Consider the following 19,438-nt stretch of genomic DNA (forward strand, 5'->3'; position numbering starts at 1 on the left):
GGATAATAATTAACCAACAAGGATAATAATAAAAATGTTGCATTAACTAGCCTCATATGTCAAAAAGATAAAAACGCATTTTTATAAAACTATTTACGTAGAACCCAAAGAATTATTTAGTTTTTCTTTTAAGAATTTTATATACCAAATATTGACCAATGTTTACTTTGTTTTTAAATGGGACACCCTGTATATTTGCAAGGGAAGCTTCTCAAAGATTCTTTTAAGAAAAAATAATGTATGTTTTAATGACACAGTATATTACTATTTACTATTTTTAATAAGCTTGTAAAACGACGAATTAATTTCGTAACATACAGGTTGTCCCAATTAAAAATATACATTGGTCAAAATTTGAAAAATAGAAACTAATAAGGCCACTGGATTCTTCGAAAAAAATCATAATAAATGTGATACGAGGGGGTCTGACATTGCCACATTTTCAAATTCGCCCTGTATCAAGAATACTAAGTGGGCTAGCAAATGTAACTCATGTTCGTAAAAATCGAAAGTTTTTTACGAATAAGCCAAAAAAAGCCACTAACTAAATGGGACACTCCATATACAGGGTCCAGCAACAAACAGTACGCCGAGCATCGATAGAGGTTGTTTATTAAAGAACGTAAGGATTTTATTGCAGACGGATTAAGTGCAGACCTAAACTGTGTATAGTTTGTCCAACGAGAGGGTACATGGCAGTGACAGTTATGTCAGTCATTTTAATTCACAAGCACAAGTAAACTGTACTTTCTGTCATTTTTTGGATGTCGTCTGTGAAAATTTTCCCTAACACGTTGAAGAGATCTTACTGAATACAAGAGAAGAGCGTCGCCAGTCGATGGCCTAGAAGGCGCAGTAAAACAAAATCCTCGTTTTTTTTGCAAATTTCTCGAAAACTTTACCCTTAAGGCAATTTTTTAATCTCTAGCTTACGCTCTGCCCACCCTTAGCTACGCTCTTGCTAGAACATATTTCACGAAAATATATTCACTTGTATACAGGTTATCTAAAAAAAGTGCGTGTAAAGTATTCCTTTCTTATCACTGTAGTAGTTTTGATTAGTTCCAGAGAAATAAACGAACCAATAAAAATATATATACCTTTATAATATATCTTAAAAAATAACTAAAAACATACAAATTGACGCCTTGAAGTTAAAACTATACTCAGTGTTTACAGTTGGTTTACACTAACTTTATCATGAATATCTAATCGTACATTGTACAGGGGGTTCAAAATTGAATGCCAAACTTGCTAAATTTCTTATTTTTTAAAAGGAACGCACTGAAATATTGACACGACTTTTTCACCTAATAGTTTTTTGCCCTGTATTTTACTGTTAAGAAAACCCAAGAAAAATTACTGTATGTTTTAACCACATTCATATTAAATGTTGAGCACCCTGTATAGTTATAACATTTATAATCGTTAGTGCAGACCACCTGTAGTAAATACCAAGCATTGTTTTTAATTCAAGCCTTATATTTTTAATTTTTTTACAAAATGGCTGCAAAATACAATATGATCGAAAAAAAAACTGCGTCAGCGATGGCTGTGAAATGAAGATCATGGCTATGAAATGAAGTCATTTTATATATGTAAAATTATATGGAAAATATCGATGTTCATTTCCCAGCCAACTGGACGCCTTACGGTATACATATGTACAGAGTTTTCAGAGATATTTAGTGCGATACCTGCATGTTTCCCTATTGGAGGAAAAAAAGCTTTAAATGTAGGACATGTTACAACATGTTGGACATGTTTAAATTTAAGGTTTTACCTGAACCGCCAGAGAGTGAAATAAAAATAAATAAAAGAGAATCATAACTGAAGACATGAGTCGATAAATATAAAATTATCGAGTAAATCGACAGAAAAAAAAACGTCTAAAAATTATTGATGGTGTATGTGACATGACACTTTATCATCTAGGATATTCTTTATGGTATTTATATTTGATATTTAGAGTCTGTTGGAGGATAGATCTGTCAAAGGTATGTTGAAATACTAAATAAAACTGATTTTTAAAAAAATGCGACATGGCACCTTTATCAACTCATGTCTTCAATTCCAAAATAATGTATAACTTAATTTTTTATTTCACTAAATGTCTCTGAAAAACCTGCACATATATTTTATGTACTTATTTCTCTTGAACTATCAAAACAAATTTAGTGTAAAAACGTGGAAAAGAGAGCCATTTAATACATCCACACTTTTTTGAGACACCCTATACAACTGAACATAATTTCCTGAAAAACGACCTAGTGCACGTTTATGGTCTGCACTTAAAATTAACTTAAGACGCTTTGTTGCAGGACCCTGTATATTTTTTACTGTGGTTATCAACACTGTCTATGCCAATGAGACAAAAAGCCTATGTCGAAATACAGGGCGACCCGGTATATTAAAAAGACCTAATATAAATTTTTCTGTTTGCGATTTTCACCCCAATTTTTTTTACAAATGTGGCCAATAGTAGCGCACACGTTGAAAATATTTTTACACGTGTACAGGGTGATACAAAAATAATTTTGTACTAATGTTGTAGTTTGCCCTTTAAAAAACTAAAAAAAATTATCTATAATAATTTATAGAGCTCATACTTTTTGTACCATTTTTGTTTAAGATTTTACTATTAATTTAAACTGAGTTATTTTTTAGACTTTATATCATTGAATAAGATTGGATAATAAAGTTAAAAATTATTTTTGACTTCTGTTAGATTTGATATAGAAGCACGACATAGACTTTCAGACATTTTTAAAACTTGTATTGTCCAATTTTCTAAATAAAATAAATACATATAGTTTTGAAAAAGACACTATATACTTCTATTTGAAAAACATAAAATAATAGTGATGTTATTTAAAATTTGAAAATTTCTATAGTAAATCTACCGAGCAAACGAAATATAAACCTCCCCATTTAAAAAACTGCAACATTAAGTGTAAAATTATAGTAGAATCACCGTGTAATCTCTACCAAACCAAAAGTATATATATATATATATTAAAGCAGTTGAAAATGAGAAAAAAGGATGTTAACTTGATTTGAAGATTTTTCGGTATACTGGGTCACCCTGTATACAGTATATGTAAATTATCTTATAAAATAAAAAAAAATATATTACAATTATTTAATAAAAGAAAAAAATATATAAGATCCAACTGATAGTTGTTGGAGGTTTTAAAAAGATTTTTTAGAAAATATAGGCAACCAACAAATCATCTTAACTTACAAAAACCCGAAAAAAAAATTAAAAGTTTGATAACCACAGCAAGTAGTACACAATAATATTTATAATTATTTATAATCAATATTAGGTGTATTCAATCAAATTCGGGAGTGTTTTATCTTTTTTTCTTTTAGCACAATCAAAAACATCTAAAATATAGAGCAACAAAACCAATAATATTATAATTTAACAATTACCTTACTCTGCAAATTAAATTATGCGACAGTTAAGTTTTACATAAATACAGAACAATTAGAAACAACTGCAAAACAACAATTAGATGTACATATAGCATCCATATATTTATTAACAAAATATAATTTTATATTAATTATACTATACTTTATAAAACACTAAATCACCACAATACACCAAAACGCTTTTACTTTTACACTGGACGCGCGTTTCGTTAACCATGTTAGCATTATCAGCAGATAATTATTTATTATTAGTCCAGTGTAAAAGTAAAAGTGTTTTGGTGTATTGTGGTGATTTAGTGTTTTATTTTGCTGTGAAACACCAAAGGTTCAAACCCTCAACTGTAATCTATACTTTATATTAGATGAAAAAATCAATAAATATATATTTTTTATTAACTCTGTTTTTTATTGTTATTCTAATGAGGTAATTTTCAATATTTTACAACGATCTAAATGTTGTTTTAAGAAACAAGGTAAGTAACAATAGTAACTAATACTACTATACTAATAAGCTAAAAATATTAAGTACCTAAAGAAAAATGCATTAGCGAAAAAAAATTACTCTAAACTGAAATAAGAATGATTATAATATTTAAATAATTAACGTTAAATCAACAAAATGAAATATTCAATTAAAAAAAAATAATGATTGAATTTTTATCCGACTTTATATTTAAGAAGCGTTTGCAAATAACTTTAACGTCAAACACAAAGGTTTTAAGTTGAAATATCACACAAAATATTAAAAAAGAAATGCTATAATAAACAGATGGTGCCCCATGTACTTCTAGTTAATTAACTACAAAACTTCAGATAAGAAGAGTGAATATGAAATAAATGCGATAATAAATGTTATTTAAAAAAACAACTGGTTAAAATGTTAAAATAAATTAGTTTCGCTCATTTTATATTATGGCGAATGCGCTAGGCGATCCTAGAATACATTTAGATACAATATGAAAATACACCGTCTCTAAAAAATAAAAGAATGTGTAATATATTTTTGATATAAAAAATGTTTATTTACTTTACTATACAGGGTGTCCCGTTTTAAAAACATACATTTCATACCAATAACATTAACAAAATTGACACTTCCAACATTTTTACACTGTTAAAATTAAAAAGCATGTGTGATAATCTTTGAAATCAGAAAAAATGTGCTATTTAATACACTCCTAATATACAGGGTGTCTTATTTAAACATTAAACATGTTTATACCAATAACTGTAACAATTGAGAGCTTATGACATTTTTGCTAATTTAAAATTAAAACTTGACCAAAAACTTTTTATTTTTTATTTATTTATCAATATTCTACCTCAAAAAATAGAAAAAAGTATAAATAAGTAGTATAATGTTTGTTTAAAATTAGGACAAACAGCAATGTTATATGTAAAAAAATAAAATAAAGTTGTTAAGTTAATTTGTATTATGTTATGACAGATGCGCTAGATTTTAGAATATGCAATAAAAATCGGTATTAGCGATTGTTTCATGACACACCCTGTATAAAAAGTCTTTGTTGAATGAAATGCGCAACTAAAAATGTCAGTCTACGTAAGCCTTTTTGACAACATATTATTCCTATTTATTTATTATCGAATTTGTTCCATTTCGCTGTATTACAATTATTACATTATTATTACAAATACATACAAAATGGCTTAAGTTATATAGTCTGTCCAACGAGCCGAAGAAGATTTTGACAGAAGATATCCTTAAAAATGACAGCAAATTCAATTTACCTGTTAATTAAAATGACAAACACAACTGTCACTGTCATGGATCCTCTCGTTGGATAGACTATCTTACAATGATATTATAAAACAATGCAAAATAGTAGGTATATATCGATTTATTAGGAGTAAAAATGATACTTTTTGTGGCAAGGCTGTACGTTCGATCGCGAGTGAATTTATTTCGGGAGACGAAAATTCAATTTTATCGTCGTGTATAAAACAATATTTTTTTCCATAGCGAGTTACGTTTTAAAAAATATTCAGAAATTATTATTTCAAGGAATTTATTACGAGTAGAAAAAATATTGTGCTGGGTTGGCGTTGGTTTCTATGTAGTTCGACAAATAAATAAAGCTGTCTCTTTAGTTGTCAGTTTTGAGTCAATATTATTTTAATTCTCTTTCGTGTCGACTGCTGATTAAATTGGAGTCAGAAATGGCTCAAAACGAAATAAGTAAATTACCAACAGATATTCAGGCTGAGGCGACAAACGCCATGTCCAAACTACTTCCATTTAAATCCCGAATAACTTGAAAATGAAAGGAATACAAAAATTTATTAATTGGAAGCAATTAAAAAACGTGCGAGAAGAAATAAAGTTTTTAACCTATCCTCGCTGTTAAAGTATCATTTAATCTACCCTTGCGGTTAAAGTTCTATTTTATCTACTATTTTTGAGTACTACTATTTATACATATACATAAGGCAATTTTAACAGTTGCTATGAAAAAAAAAAGTAATTATATATCGAGAAACTACGATTACGCTCGTTAAATTTGACATAGTTTCACACATGTCAGTTTAATAATATATTTTTTCGTACTTTATGGCCTAGGCGTTAAAATTATTTTTTTATATCGTCAATCACGTAGCAAAAATTTATACTTTGTGGCGTTTGAAAAAAAAATTATATTATAATCATGAAAACTGACCAATCACGAAAAAAACATCTGTCTCTAGGCCAGTGGCGCATCTAGAGATTGGGTCTGGGAGGGGTAATGGCAATATTTAAGTAAAACTAATTCGAATTAAATTTTTGCTAAAAAAAATTTTTGTAACTGTGAAAAAAAAAATGGAATTGTAACTATTTTTATTTTATTTCTAAATTTCTTTCTGGGAAGGGTAATTACCCCCCCCCCCTTTTCACTCTCGTATGCACGCCGCTGTCCTGGGGTATCAAAAATAATTCACAAAAGCAAAAAAAAATATATGAACACAAGAATTAACAAAATCGATTATTTTACTAAAAATAACCCTCTCAGAACTTATAAAAAATGATTAAATCAACCATTAAACTATTAAATTATCATCTGATCGTAGATATAGTTAGATAAATTTCATAAAATTTAGTTTGTGTTAATACAATAAATAAAATATTAAAAAATATAAACTTTAAAACTAAAATAATACTCGTGTTCATAGAGCTATAGTGACGCAGCTGCGCAAGTATAACATTTATAATTTTGATAATCTGGAATAAATTTAGAAACACTTAAGAAATTATAAATAATACAAGATAAAAATAATTAAAGAACTACTACTATAAATAATTGGTAATGATACAAATTTATAAAGAATGTCTTTAATTCTATTAAAAAAATATTACGTTATAATACAACTAACTATTTAATTAATAATTACAATATCTAATGACCTTTAATGAATGCAAAAATAAAAGATAAATGAGATTGAAAAAACGCTTAAGAGATGAAAAATTATAACAGATTACTATTACATTGCTCAACATATTTTTCATAAAGATTAATGCATAGATTTTAATGATTTAAAATTATTCAAACATGCCTCAAACTAGAGGCAATTAGATAATAAATAGAGCATCAAAATAAATAAATATAAAGGCAATATAAACAGAGATAATGGCCCTATTCATAAAATAAAGTATTGTTCTTAACTAATGTTTTATTTTGCAAAAGCTTAAGAAAAAAAAAAAGATTTCTGTCCAGATTATCAAAATTTTACAAAAAATTAACATTAAAATGACGCCTGATATAATTATATAGTAAGAGGATAAAAACCAATAAACAAATTTATTGAAACAATAACACTATTAATGAAGCTAACGACCTTGGTGAGACATTGAGGAGTATTGAGTCTGCTTCATGTTGAGTGAAAGAGGAAAGCAAGGAGTAGGAGCAACTGTTGATATCCATAGTTAAGAAAATGCGGAGATATCTAAAAAATAAAAAAAATAATATTAAAAAAAAAGGAATATATACATACAATCTATGTAAAAATTAAAATAAATATATTTTTATTAATGCAATAACTATGTTTTTTAAATTATTAATTTGTATATACCCTATGAGAAAAAAACAGCATCAGAGTGGCTTTTAAAATAACAATTGATGACAATTATTTCTGCCAGGTAGACCACAATATAATCATTTATAAAAAATTGGTATAAAAACAAAGAATAAAAAGTTAAAAACATTCCAAGTTCATATTTTTTTAAGTTAAGATTTTGAATAATAATTGGTATGTTTAAAAACTTTTTCCTTTTTTTCATTGAAAAATTATTTTTGACAAGTTTTTATATCAATTTGCACATTGATTTGTCAAAGCCTAAAAAGTATAAATATGTAAACGAATTCAAAAACTACGTCCTTCCTTAAATTAATAATTTATATATACTCTGAGAAAAAAAATCAGCATCACCAGTGGCCTTTGAAATGACAAATGATAACAATTTCTACCAGGTAGGCCACGATATATCATGCAGAAAAAATTTACATAAAAACTTATCAAAAATTAAAGGATAAAAAAATTAAAATCAAGCAAAGTTCATATTTTTTTATGAAAACCTTTGAACAATAATCGGTATGTTTGAAAACTTTTTATTTTGTGACATTTAAATAATACTTTTGACAAATTTTTATATCAATTTTTAATAAATGACATATAGGAATAGACAGTGACCTCATAGACTTGTGCAGCTTGAATATTATGAAAACTTATCATAATTTTGAAGCTTGTCAATGAAATTTAGTAAGAAAAAAGAGATAAATAACTTACCAGTGATGAAGGACTGCGACCATACTAACAGCTATTAAGTACAGTCCTAAATAGTCTTTCTGAGTCTTTTCCTGCAAGTTTCATTGCATTTAAAGCTTTTTGATGTCCACCATAATATTTGCAGATAGTACGGCTTGTGGATTTTTAATAGCTATTGTCCCATCTTATACCTAAGATTCCAAAAAAATATTAAGTAAATTTTTACTATACTAATTTTTGAAGATTTTTGAAAACAAGATTAATAAAAAACAAAACAAAAATTAATCAAAATTATATTTATGGTGTTTATTCTAGTGAGAACTTTAATATATCGTCAAGGTGTGTGTGACGAGTTCTGTAATTTCAAACCAAACAGTTTTGAATAGCGAATGTTGACAATTTGGCGAAGGATTTTTTTAAATAGTTAATTGTGTGTTGTAATCAGTATAAAAAAATTGAAAGAAAATAAATCCCTTAAGTATTTTATCGCGAGTTTAAATTAGCGGACCCAGAGAATCCGTAACAATATGCAACCAGTAATACAGTATCAGCATTTTATTTTGTCCCGCCTATTTTTAATAGTTGTTGGCTGTTCTAATATTGGAACAAAAGCGCTCGAATATTAAAAAGTTTTAAAAGTTGTCAAGCTGTCCAATGAAATTTTATAAGATAGATAAATAACTTACCATTGATAAAGAACTGGATCCGCTCTAACAGCTATTAAGTAACAGCAGTTCATACCTAATTAAAAAATATATATCAGGTAATTTTTTATTATGGAAATTTTTGAAGCTATCAGAAAACAGTCAATAACATAAATTATCTTAATATTTGGAACTATCTAAAATAACAAATAAATAATACTCATTTTGTTAATATTAATTTGAATAAGTTATAAAGAGTTATATAAAATTAAAAGAAAGACTTTTATTGATAACTTCAGAAATAATATAAAAATTTTAAATTTCCTTGATATGAAAGTTAATTCCTTGATATGAAAGATTATTATAACGAGTTATTAATGACCAAAAAAAAAAATTAAATGTCTAATTTACTAGATATATATACAGGGTGGTCCGAATTGTATTCTGGAAACTTCGACAGCATATTCTGCAGATAAAAATAAGTAAAAAAAATCGTATAAATATATGTCCCAAAATGCTTAGTTTCGGAGATACAGGGTGTAGAAGTTTCATTTTTATTTCGATTTTTTCCAAATAATTTCTGAAGTGACGTCAATATTTGGATGAAAATTGGTATCTGGGAGTATTGTGACACGAGAAATTTGATTTTGATGTCAAAATTACTCCTATTTGTCGGGGGCGCCACCTACATGTGTTTAAACTATTTTGTAGAGTAATAACTTTTCGACCGTACCTGTATAAAACCACTGATTAAAAAAATATATATTTTCATGACTTTTTATGTAAAAAATGTCTTTTTTGGTAAAAAATCGCTACGAGCAACCAAACCTTTGAATAAGAAGACTAAGGAAGGAGCATAATGCTATCCATGTATTCATGCATGGTGGGCGGAAAAGCGCAATAAAAGCTCTCTAGTGTGGGGATCCTTGACAGTTCTGTGTTTGACGATTCATTTGACACATTTGAATTTGATTTGAAATTTTGTGGATTTGTCAGTCTTTACGAGCTTATTTTATGTTATTTATTATTTATTCTACTACTGATAGTTGTATAAAGGTAGTAAATCTAGATGGAAATTGTGGCAGAACTTAAATTAACAGTGACACTATCGCGATTTATCGAAAAGACTCTAAAATAGTTGGTTGTGTAGCGTGCGGTAGATCTCGGCAAAAATTGAGTGAAATAATGGAACAACTTTTCGCTAGTAAGTGACTATATAATATACATACGTGTAGTAAACCGATCATTTATGAAATTCACTTAAATTAACTAAATTATATATATTTCTTGCATTTTAGCTTTTATTTATTACTTGTCAAAGATTAGATGTCAAAGAATTTAGATACGTTAATTTGACTTACCTACCTGCTTCAGTAGCGTATCGGATGTTTGTGGTAATAAATACTTATTATAACTTATCTATTTTTATTAGAATTATATATTTTTATAACAATTTTAATAACTACCAACATTTATTCACAACATAAAATAAAACAACAAATTATTGAGTCTACCCCACGTCTATCCTACATCATAGTTTTACATTTCTTAAATAAAATTAGAACGACACTGATAAACCGGAATTTAAATCGGCCATATTTGAGGCCCATCGCGGTGTACCTAAGATTTTTGATATGCTCCTTCCTTAGTCTTCTTATTCAAAGAACCAAACCAAACCACAAGATATTTAGAATGGAAATAGTCAATACATGTCATTATTGACAAAAAATAAGCACACGTTGAGTATAGTTATTTGACTGAAATAATAAATTTTTAATATAATTTTTTCTGCGAAAAAATAATGATAAAACAGTTTCTGTTGAACTTTTGGCACAAATTTATGATTTCAGTCTAATAACCGTTAGTCAACAATTTTTGTCAATGATGATAGGTTTGGATAATTTCGATTCCAAATATCTCGAGAACCATTACTTGTAGCGATTTTTACGAAGAGTCATTTTATAGGTAAAAAACGACGTAAATTTATATTTTTTTGCTCACTAATTTTATACAGGTACGGACAAAAAGTTATTACTCTTCAAACCAGTTAAAAAATATGTAAGTGGCGGCCTCTACAAGTAGGAGTCATATTAACATCAAAATCAAATTTCTCATGTCAAAAAACTCCCAGACACCAATTTTCATCCAAATATTACGTTACTTCATAAATTATTTAGAAAAAATCGAAATAAATATGAAACTTGTACACCCTGTATCTCCGAAACTAAGCATTTTAGGATATACATTTATAAGAACTTTTTTACCTATTTTTATCTGCAGAATACGCTGACGAAGTTTCCGGAATACAGTTCGGACCACCCTGTATATAAAAAAATTTTTACATTTATTTTGGTGGTAACTTTAGTATTTAAAAAAATGCTATGCAACCAGTAATACACTCTTAGCATTGTTCAATTAACTTTTTCATTTTTTTGAGCTAGAACATTCATTAAAAAACAAATTATAGGGTTTCCTGTCAAGTTTTAATACATTTTATTGTTATTATGTATGTTTATTTAAAAAAATAGATAAAAATAATATACAAAAAAAAATAATTAAAACTTGAGTTAAAACCTTCTAATTTCTTTTTTTTCGATGAAAATTCTAGCTTCCAAAATAAAAAAAAGTTAAAATCTGTTAAAATATAGGGCAAAATAAAAATAGAGCATGTATTATATTGGACCAAAAGAGCTTGAATACGATGGAAAATTTAATATTTTTATAAGATTTTTAAATTTTACAAGAATAAGTTGAGAGGCATAACTTACCATTATTAAAAGGCAACAGGTGTTGAAGTCAATCCAGTAAATTACATTTTTCTGTGTCCTTTAAAGATTTTCCATTAAAACTGGAACTTGGACGGGAAACAGCTGTCAAAACGTCCATTAATATCAATTTGTATTGCCTTTTAAAAATACAAAAAATAAATAAGTAAATTTTTATAAAGTCAGTTTCTTCACACATTTTGAAATAAAAAAAATGTTTTTTTTTAATATGTTAAGTAGATATTAAAAAAATAAACGCAATAGTAACTCTTTAAAATATTGTCAAATATTCATAGATTTTTACAAAAAGAAAACATACTAAATAAAATTAAAATTGTCTGATACAAATTTGTAAATAACTACAAAGATTGAAAAAAATATATTAATATATTTTCAATCTCAAACTTATTTTATTTTGAATATGAAGCCTACAATTTTGTAGTTAACTACAAAAAAAATGTAGCCTTAAAAAAATAATAAAAAAATAAAATAACTTACCATTTTCATAGGGGCAATGGTAATGAAGGCCAATCAATCTAAGTACTATTGATTGTATCTTGAAATTGTCATTTATGGGTGATTTTCAGTATCATTTTATTCAAAAATTCCTCCGGCATTCATCAAACTTATGTACAGTTCTAACTCATTTGCAGATTTGTAACAGCAACTGTTAACGCCCAGTACATCACTCAAACAGATATCTAAAACAAAAAATAAAACAAATATTAATAAGTATATTAATTTGTATCAATGTAGAAAATTAAAATAAATAAGAAAACATTGTAATATCAATATAGATAGGCAAAATACAAAATTAAGTTGATTTGAATAAAAAAAAATTTCCTAATAAATTTAAAATTAAATATTGCACCTAAAGTTATTTAAATATACACATTATATGTGTAAAATATGTCATAACTTCAAGCTTTCCAAAACTTTAATAGGAAAGAAAATAATGTGAAAAAAACTTACCATTTTGAGAGATATCTGCGTTGTTGAAGTCAATTTAATGTCCTGTATCTACTGTAGAATAAATTGGCCATTTGTGAGCCTTTTCCCAGTTTAAATTATGTCAAAACTTCTTTGATGTTTCTAATAATTCATCCAAGTTGTTATAACAGCTGCCATTCTACATTTACACCAATAGATATGCTTGTATAATACATAAATAAATAAAACTTGATGTCCAAGATACCAATAACATCTATAAAAAAAATAAACGTTGTGATAAGTATTTATTTTTTGTAACTAGATGAAAAAAATTACCTTAATACAGTTGCTCCAAATTTCCTTCAAAAAACTTCCGTTGCAGCCAACAAAATCCTTCTTCTTTCCTCAAACATCTTCTATCTCCTTTCCTTCTATTTCAAAGCAATCCTCTTCCATCTTCTCTGGCCTCTTCTATTTTCCAAGTCTCACCAACTCTTATTCAACTACTTATATAACTAACTTATACAAATTTCAGGCGTCTTACAAACATTTTTTAAAAAGGAGGAAAAGGGATATAATGCTACAACAAACGACTACGCTAGCGCACCTACCTAAAAAAAAAACTTTTTAGTCAAAGAAAATGATAAATATAAAGTTATATAATTTACCTGATGGCATCTAGAAGATGGCCCCTAATCCTGCTGTTGTCCCCCAAAAAATCATTCCAAAGCAGTTTACTACTAAAAAGATTTATGCAGGAACAAACTGAATTTAATTTTAGTAACAAAAATAAATTACTAATACTTTAATTCTCATTATAATGTAAAATTACTTTATTTACTAATTTACGTTTAATTAAAAATCACTATTAAAAAAATTAAATAATATTATGAATTTTAAAATAAGACGAAAAATAGTTATTTCCAAATATATAATAGAAAAACAATATGCTACCTAATTTTGTCTCTTTCGAGTTATTTTTTTATTACCATTATTGCTAAAAAACTTTATATTAAGGCCTTGTATAGAGTAAGAAAAAAGTAAAAATGAAATATAAAAATTGCAAATTAAAAAATGAGTACTTAATGCAACATTCTGTAAATGTAGGGAACCTAAAGTTACTGCTTTGGAACCACAACGCGAACCGACTTTTGAAGTTCTCCAAGCCATACTGTATCACCTGTAAGAGAAAAAATTATATTAGAATATTTCAAACAAATACATATGCTAGAAAAAAAACAACAAGCTATAGACAACAAAAAAAAACAATGTAAAAATATTAAAACTCACCATCACATCTTGCTTAAGTTCATTTTCAGTCCCATCATAATAATTATACGGCGAAAAAAACAGTGGCGTCTCACTGCTATGGGGCACATCGAATGCCCCCAACTCCATGGACTTCGGTCGATCCTGTAGAGTTGAAAATAAACACGTTTTCCAGGTATTCGACGGTGCCTGGAACAATCCGAATTTTTTTGGGACTGATCATATGCAGCATGTAGATAGAATTTCTGACTTCTTCAATCTTGTTTTTTAAAATCACGCTGCGAACCCGGGTTGTCCTAAAACAATGAAAAAAAAAAGTTATATAAGTAACTACGTTTAATTAGAATTATTATTATATCTACTATAAGTTTTAAAAAAGTTGCTCTAATTACTATACTATACTATAATTTAAATTGAAGCTCATGTATGTTGTAACAAAAAAACTAAAATATACAACACTTATATATAAAACGAATTTTGACTGCTATATGGTGCAATAAAAAAGTTATTTGGTAGAGAGTACAGTAAAAGTTTACAATTTAAAGAAAGTAAGATAAAAAAATCAGACTTACTTTTAACAGGTTTAAGTTAGGCTTGGTTATGCTCGCCTCCTACCGACATTTTCTGCCTTCAAAATTCGACGCGGGGCAGACCAAGAGAAAAAACAAAAAAATGTTTCCACGACCCGCCTGCGAGTGTGTGCTGGTTGCCTTCCTTATGCAGATTCGACCCATTGGTCGACGATTAAGCCTCACCAGTCAGTTCCCATCCCAATTGCCGCCTCGTCTGGGGTCACCCCCGTCACCCGTCGGACGGACATCCACCGGGACCCCCTACAGGCGGACCCCTCATCATCTTCAGTGTCCGATATCCGCCCCCTGCCTCTTCGAGGGTCACGAAATACGTGCACGAAGAAGTCTCGGAGCTTGGGTGCCAGGTTGTATCCGGCCGAAGCCTCTAGCATTAGAACACCTAGCTCTGTAAACCAGAGGGTGGTGACTCCTTGGGTACCTCTGCATGCTACACAGGTCATCGATGCCCGAACATCAGGGTTAGGGGGTGACCCAAGAAGTCTCCTCTCTGGGGAAGGCCGCGCCGCTCTGAGTCATCTTAAGCCGGGGATCCACACCGACAAAAACACTGTTAACCAACTGCATCAGCTAACGAAATTCACTAATGTTGAATTAGGAAATTTTATTAACCAACACAGAGAGCTAGCAATGCTCGTGTGAGTGGGATAGGAGTGTGTGGTGTTGTAGTATTAATATAACGCGCCTAAAAAAGAAAAATATTGGGATACCTATAAAAATATTATCGAACACCTATAAAAATTTTACGACAATATATAAATAGGTATATTTATTTTAAATGAAAAAAGAGATGCTCCATTTATACCTCAGCAATATTTTATAAGATATTTCTTTGATTACTATACCAAATATGTCAAAAATATAAAGATGTTATATGATCTAGGGAAAAAAGGGATATAAATTTGATGAATATGGTCAAAATCCAAAGAATTTTTCCATGATGTAACACATAAAAAAATAAAAATACACAAGGAGTTTTTAGAGTTGTAACATATTATTTAGAGCTAAAAGTTAAACCTACAGTGTTTCAAATAAATAAAAAATATTAAAGTTATATTTTTTTTAACAATGAGACATCCTATATATTTTATTACATTTTTAATTTCTACTATGAAGACAAATAACATTCGATCAAAGTTTACCTCAAAATAATCATATTTACTGTTTTCGAAATATTTTAATTTTTATAAAAATTCAGTAACAATTGATTTATTTCTGCAATGCAAATTTACAACTAATACTGAATTAGCAAAAATCATTTGTCAACATTAATACTATTTTTTAACATGTAATATTACATAATTAACGCGCTTTAAAAGAGAAATATATTTTAAAATACCAATATCAGAAATCATTACCTACAAAAATGCTGAAACATAAATATGTAAGATTCTTAAATAAAAAAAAATACGTAATAAAATTCCTAATGAACCTACCTATTTAAAACTTAAATACAAAAAACCTACTCATTCAAAATATTATTAAAATGCGCATATTATATTTTTAAAAAATAAAGAAAACTCTAAGTATGCCCTATAAAAAGAAATTTAAAATAAAAATAGCAATTTACAAAAAATCAAGACATCGAATTCCAACAGGCGGCCATTTTATTTAAACATTCCTTGATCGAAAAAATTAAACAAAAAGTCAAAGATACATTACGTAATTTACCAAAAATGTAGTACTATTATTTCACCCTTATGTAACACGCAGTATAGAAAGTACCAAAAATACATAGTTAATTTACATACTTATTTATTAATCTACGTATATTATTTAAACAATATTCTTAAAAATTAATAACTTAATGGGGAATATTGAGAAGAAGGCTGCCATGATGGATATTGCAAAATCAAAAAATTTTAAACTAAAATATCTAAAAAAATACATAAAATTACGGGTACTCACTTTTTCAGGAGGCTAAGCAGGGCACTAGTAACGATTACGCATAAATTGTGTACACTAAATGCACTTTTTCGTCAGAAAATTTAAAAAATCGATGCAACCGACGGGAGGACGTGCGGATCCTTCGATTGCAAACGACTCAAACGACTAGCAGGACCGGCGTTGCCAGATTGAAGTCATTCGTAAAATTTAAGCTGCTCATAAAATTAATTTATTACTAATAATAATATGTAATATTATTTATAGGAAAATTCTTGTAAATTAAGCTTAATTTTGTTCTCAAAAGTTATTATTTACTCAATACGTTCCACTGAAATCGTTTTTTTAAGTAAGGCAAAATATTTTTATTGTCATAACTTATCATAAGTAAGAAACAAATAAGTAATTATAAACATAAACATACAAAAATCATGAAATAAACATAAAATGAAGCTGTTTAAATAATTTTTAATACTATAAATAAAATACATCGAAACCAAGAATAAAGACTATAAGCTTAGTACGTAATTACAAGAAGAAATAAAAAAAAATGTCTACAAAACAACATTACTGGTATTTGTTTTACTAAAAATATAAATATAGAAATAACCCTTACTATAGTGCCAGTTTATGGTGCCAGTGATCAATTTAAACTAATATATTTTCACAAAAATAGAGAAAAAGATTTTCGACATTTTATAACAATCCGGCAACATTGAACGATAATAAAATTCAAAACCTCCAGGCAACCGAAACTGACCAATCACGATCGAGAATTTTTTGCTCTTGGATGCCTCGATTTTAACTTTTTTTAATAAACATGGATGGTTTTTATTAAAATTTCAGTAGAATATGCTTCTTAAATTAATGAAATGATTTGTCTTTATTTGTATTTATTCCCTCCAGTATAAAATATGATACAAAACTTATTTTATATTGAAATTATCTGGTACGCACATAATTAGATGAACTATAAAATCATGCATTTCTTTAATATTTTAATAAATTATTAAGAAACAAGTGTTTTTATTCAATAAATATCCCTTAGTTTAATAAGAAAATAATTCTACAGAGTTAAATAGTAAGAAATATGAGCTAAATTATATGAATTATATAAAAAAATAACTTCAAAAGTCTTTAACTTGACTCGATGTTGACAGCTCTTACCGGATGTATCTGTTGACGACTTTTGACGCCACATTTTTCAAATTTGAAATTTAATTAAGCTGAAAAATCCTTTATTTACAAGAAAAAATATATTAATAAGTACAAATTATGATCGAAAAAACGGCGTCCAGTTGGCTGGGAAATGACAATTGAGTACATTTCCCATAAATTTACATATAAAACGACAGCGATCTTCATTTCATAGTCATCGCTGACGCTATTTTTTTTCGATCATATAGTACGGTATTATTATATTATTATTTTAATATTTGGCACAACACGTGAACGCTTATTATGTATTTTCATAGTCAATAAAATTAAATAGAAATAAAACTCTAGATTCCTACAATTAATCTAATTGCTTAGATTATTTGTGTTATCATGCTACGTTTAAAAAGTGCTTTATTAAAAATTCGGAAAATTAAAAGGGATATGTGTCCAACATTCCATTAAAACTACGGAGGCCTTAAAATGGCTTTTTAGCCTCCGTAATTAAAACTGTAGAATCAGCTTCAGCAACATTAACAGTTACCTTGTTAAGATTTTTCTATTCTTACACGTAATTTATGCCATTTTTTTAGCATTTTTAGAATGATTTATAAACCATATTTTTCCTAATAGAAGAATGGAAGGATATGCAAGATTAATATATTCTAACATTTATTTTCCAGACAAAGCATAATACAGTATTAAGATTAAGACTTAATTAATGTTAAGAAAGATCTTAATATAAATCACAAACTCACGTCTTAAGTTAGTCTAGTAAACACAGGTATAAAACTAATAAGATCAAAACTCAACCTTCACCATATTGTCAAGGTTTGGCATTATAGGAAACAAGAAATTACAGTAAATTACGAAAAGAATATCAAAGTACACGATATTAAATACTGTAATGTATTTTACGACACAAACCATCTCCCTTATAAAGAGAAAAAGATAAAATATAAAGCTTATTTTAGTCTTATCAACACTCTTCACTCTTCTTCGATAAAATATATGTCTAAAATTGCTATTAATCCACTAACTTGATATTTTTAAGAAATTATGATACAAACATAATCAAAGTAGGTAAAATGTCAAAAAACCTATAAAAAAAGGTAAAAAACCTCTATCTCCCATTGACGTGTGTATTGTTCTATAAGAACTCGTCATGGTAGTACTTCAATACATCAATATATATAATCAAAACTATTGTTGCCTGTAAACAGCAATATAGACTTATAATTCTAATAAGTTTAAAACCATTAAGAAAAAATCCGTAAATGATAATATTTAATTCTAATGTAAATATATAAATAAATGTTATTATTATTACAATTTTATATACTCATAATAAAGACTCATAATACTTTTATTTCACAATTTTCATTATCCTTCTTACCTTAGTTTTGGATATCAAGATAAATCTGAAATTATAAAATTAATTATAGAATTTGTATTTTTATTGATTAATTAACACTCAAAAATTAGAAACTTCTTCTAATTAATCTAAAAAATAAAAAATCGTTAAAAAACGAATTAAGGCGGGCTCTTAATAAGCATATTAATTTTTTTTCTTGACAACCGTTTGATGAACAAGAAAAACTCAAAAGATCAATTTTGTTGAAAAAAGATGGCCAGTCAAGAAAAAATATTTTTCTTTAAAAAGCAGTGGTGTACCATTTATGTTAAACAAAAAATCGATTGTAACTTTAAAAATAAATCCTTTGAATTCAAATATAAACATAAAAAATATTTACAGCAGAAAAGGCGAAGGCGCTGGGTTAAACGTAGTCTCTAGTAAAAACACGGAGGGGCGCTTTGACCCAAAATTTTACAATTAAGTTTCATATCTATCTTAATCTTTGAATAAGAAGACTAAGGAAGGAGCAAAATGCTATCCATGTGTCCATGTATTCATGCATGGTGGGCGGAAAAGCCACCATAAAAGCTCTCTAGGGTTGGGATCATTGACAGTTCTGTTTGACGATTCATTTGACACATTTGAATT

General features: G+C 27.8%; 3 long non-coding RNA genes across 3 annotated transcripts; all 3 read right to left on the reverse strand.

The window, feature by feature from the left end:
* Window positions 1–7,275: 7,275 nt before the first annotated feature.
* On the reverse strand, window positions 7,276–11,744 carry LOC115883159. Its single transcript, XR_004050339.1, has 4 exons — window positions 11,609–11,744; window positions 8,883–8,937; window positions 8,218–8,387; window positions 7,276–7,377 (listed from the first exon to the last, which is right to left on the reverse strand). It is a non-coding gene; the product is annotated as an uncharacterized LOC115883159 (long non-coding RNA).
* An 841-nt stretch (window positions 11,745–12,585) lies between these two features.
* LOC115883162 lies at window positions 12,586–13,226 on the reverse strand. Its single transcript, XR_004050340.1, has 3 exons — window positions 13,204–13,226; window positions 12,872–13,146; window positions 12,586–12,809 (listed from the first exon to the last, which is right to left on the reverse strand). It is a non-coding gene; the product is annotated as an uncharacterized LOC115883162 (long non-coding RNA).
* A 366-nt stretch (window positions 13,227–13,592) lies between these two features.
* Window positions 13,593–14,572, reverse strand: LOC115883155. The gene is made up of 3 exons (XR_004050336.1): window positions 14,377–14,572; window positions 13,826–14,100; window positions 13,593–13,715 (listed from the first exon to the last, which is right to left on the reverse strand). It is a non-coding gene; the product is annotated as an uncharacterized LOC115883155 (long non-coding RNA).
* Between the last annotated feature and the right edge of the window lie 4,866 nt (window positions 14,573–19,438).

Source organism: Sitophilus oryzae, unplaced genomic scaffold (genome assembly GCF_002938485.1).
Source record: "Sitophilus oryzae breed Bouriz unplaced genomic scaffold, Soryzae_2.0 scaffold_1818_pilon_pilon, whole genome shotgun sequence".
NCBI lineage: Eukaryota > Metazoa > Arthropoda > Insecta > Coleoptera > Curculionidae > Sitophilus > Sitophilus oryzae.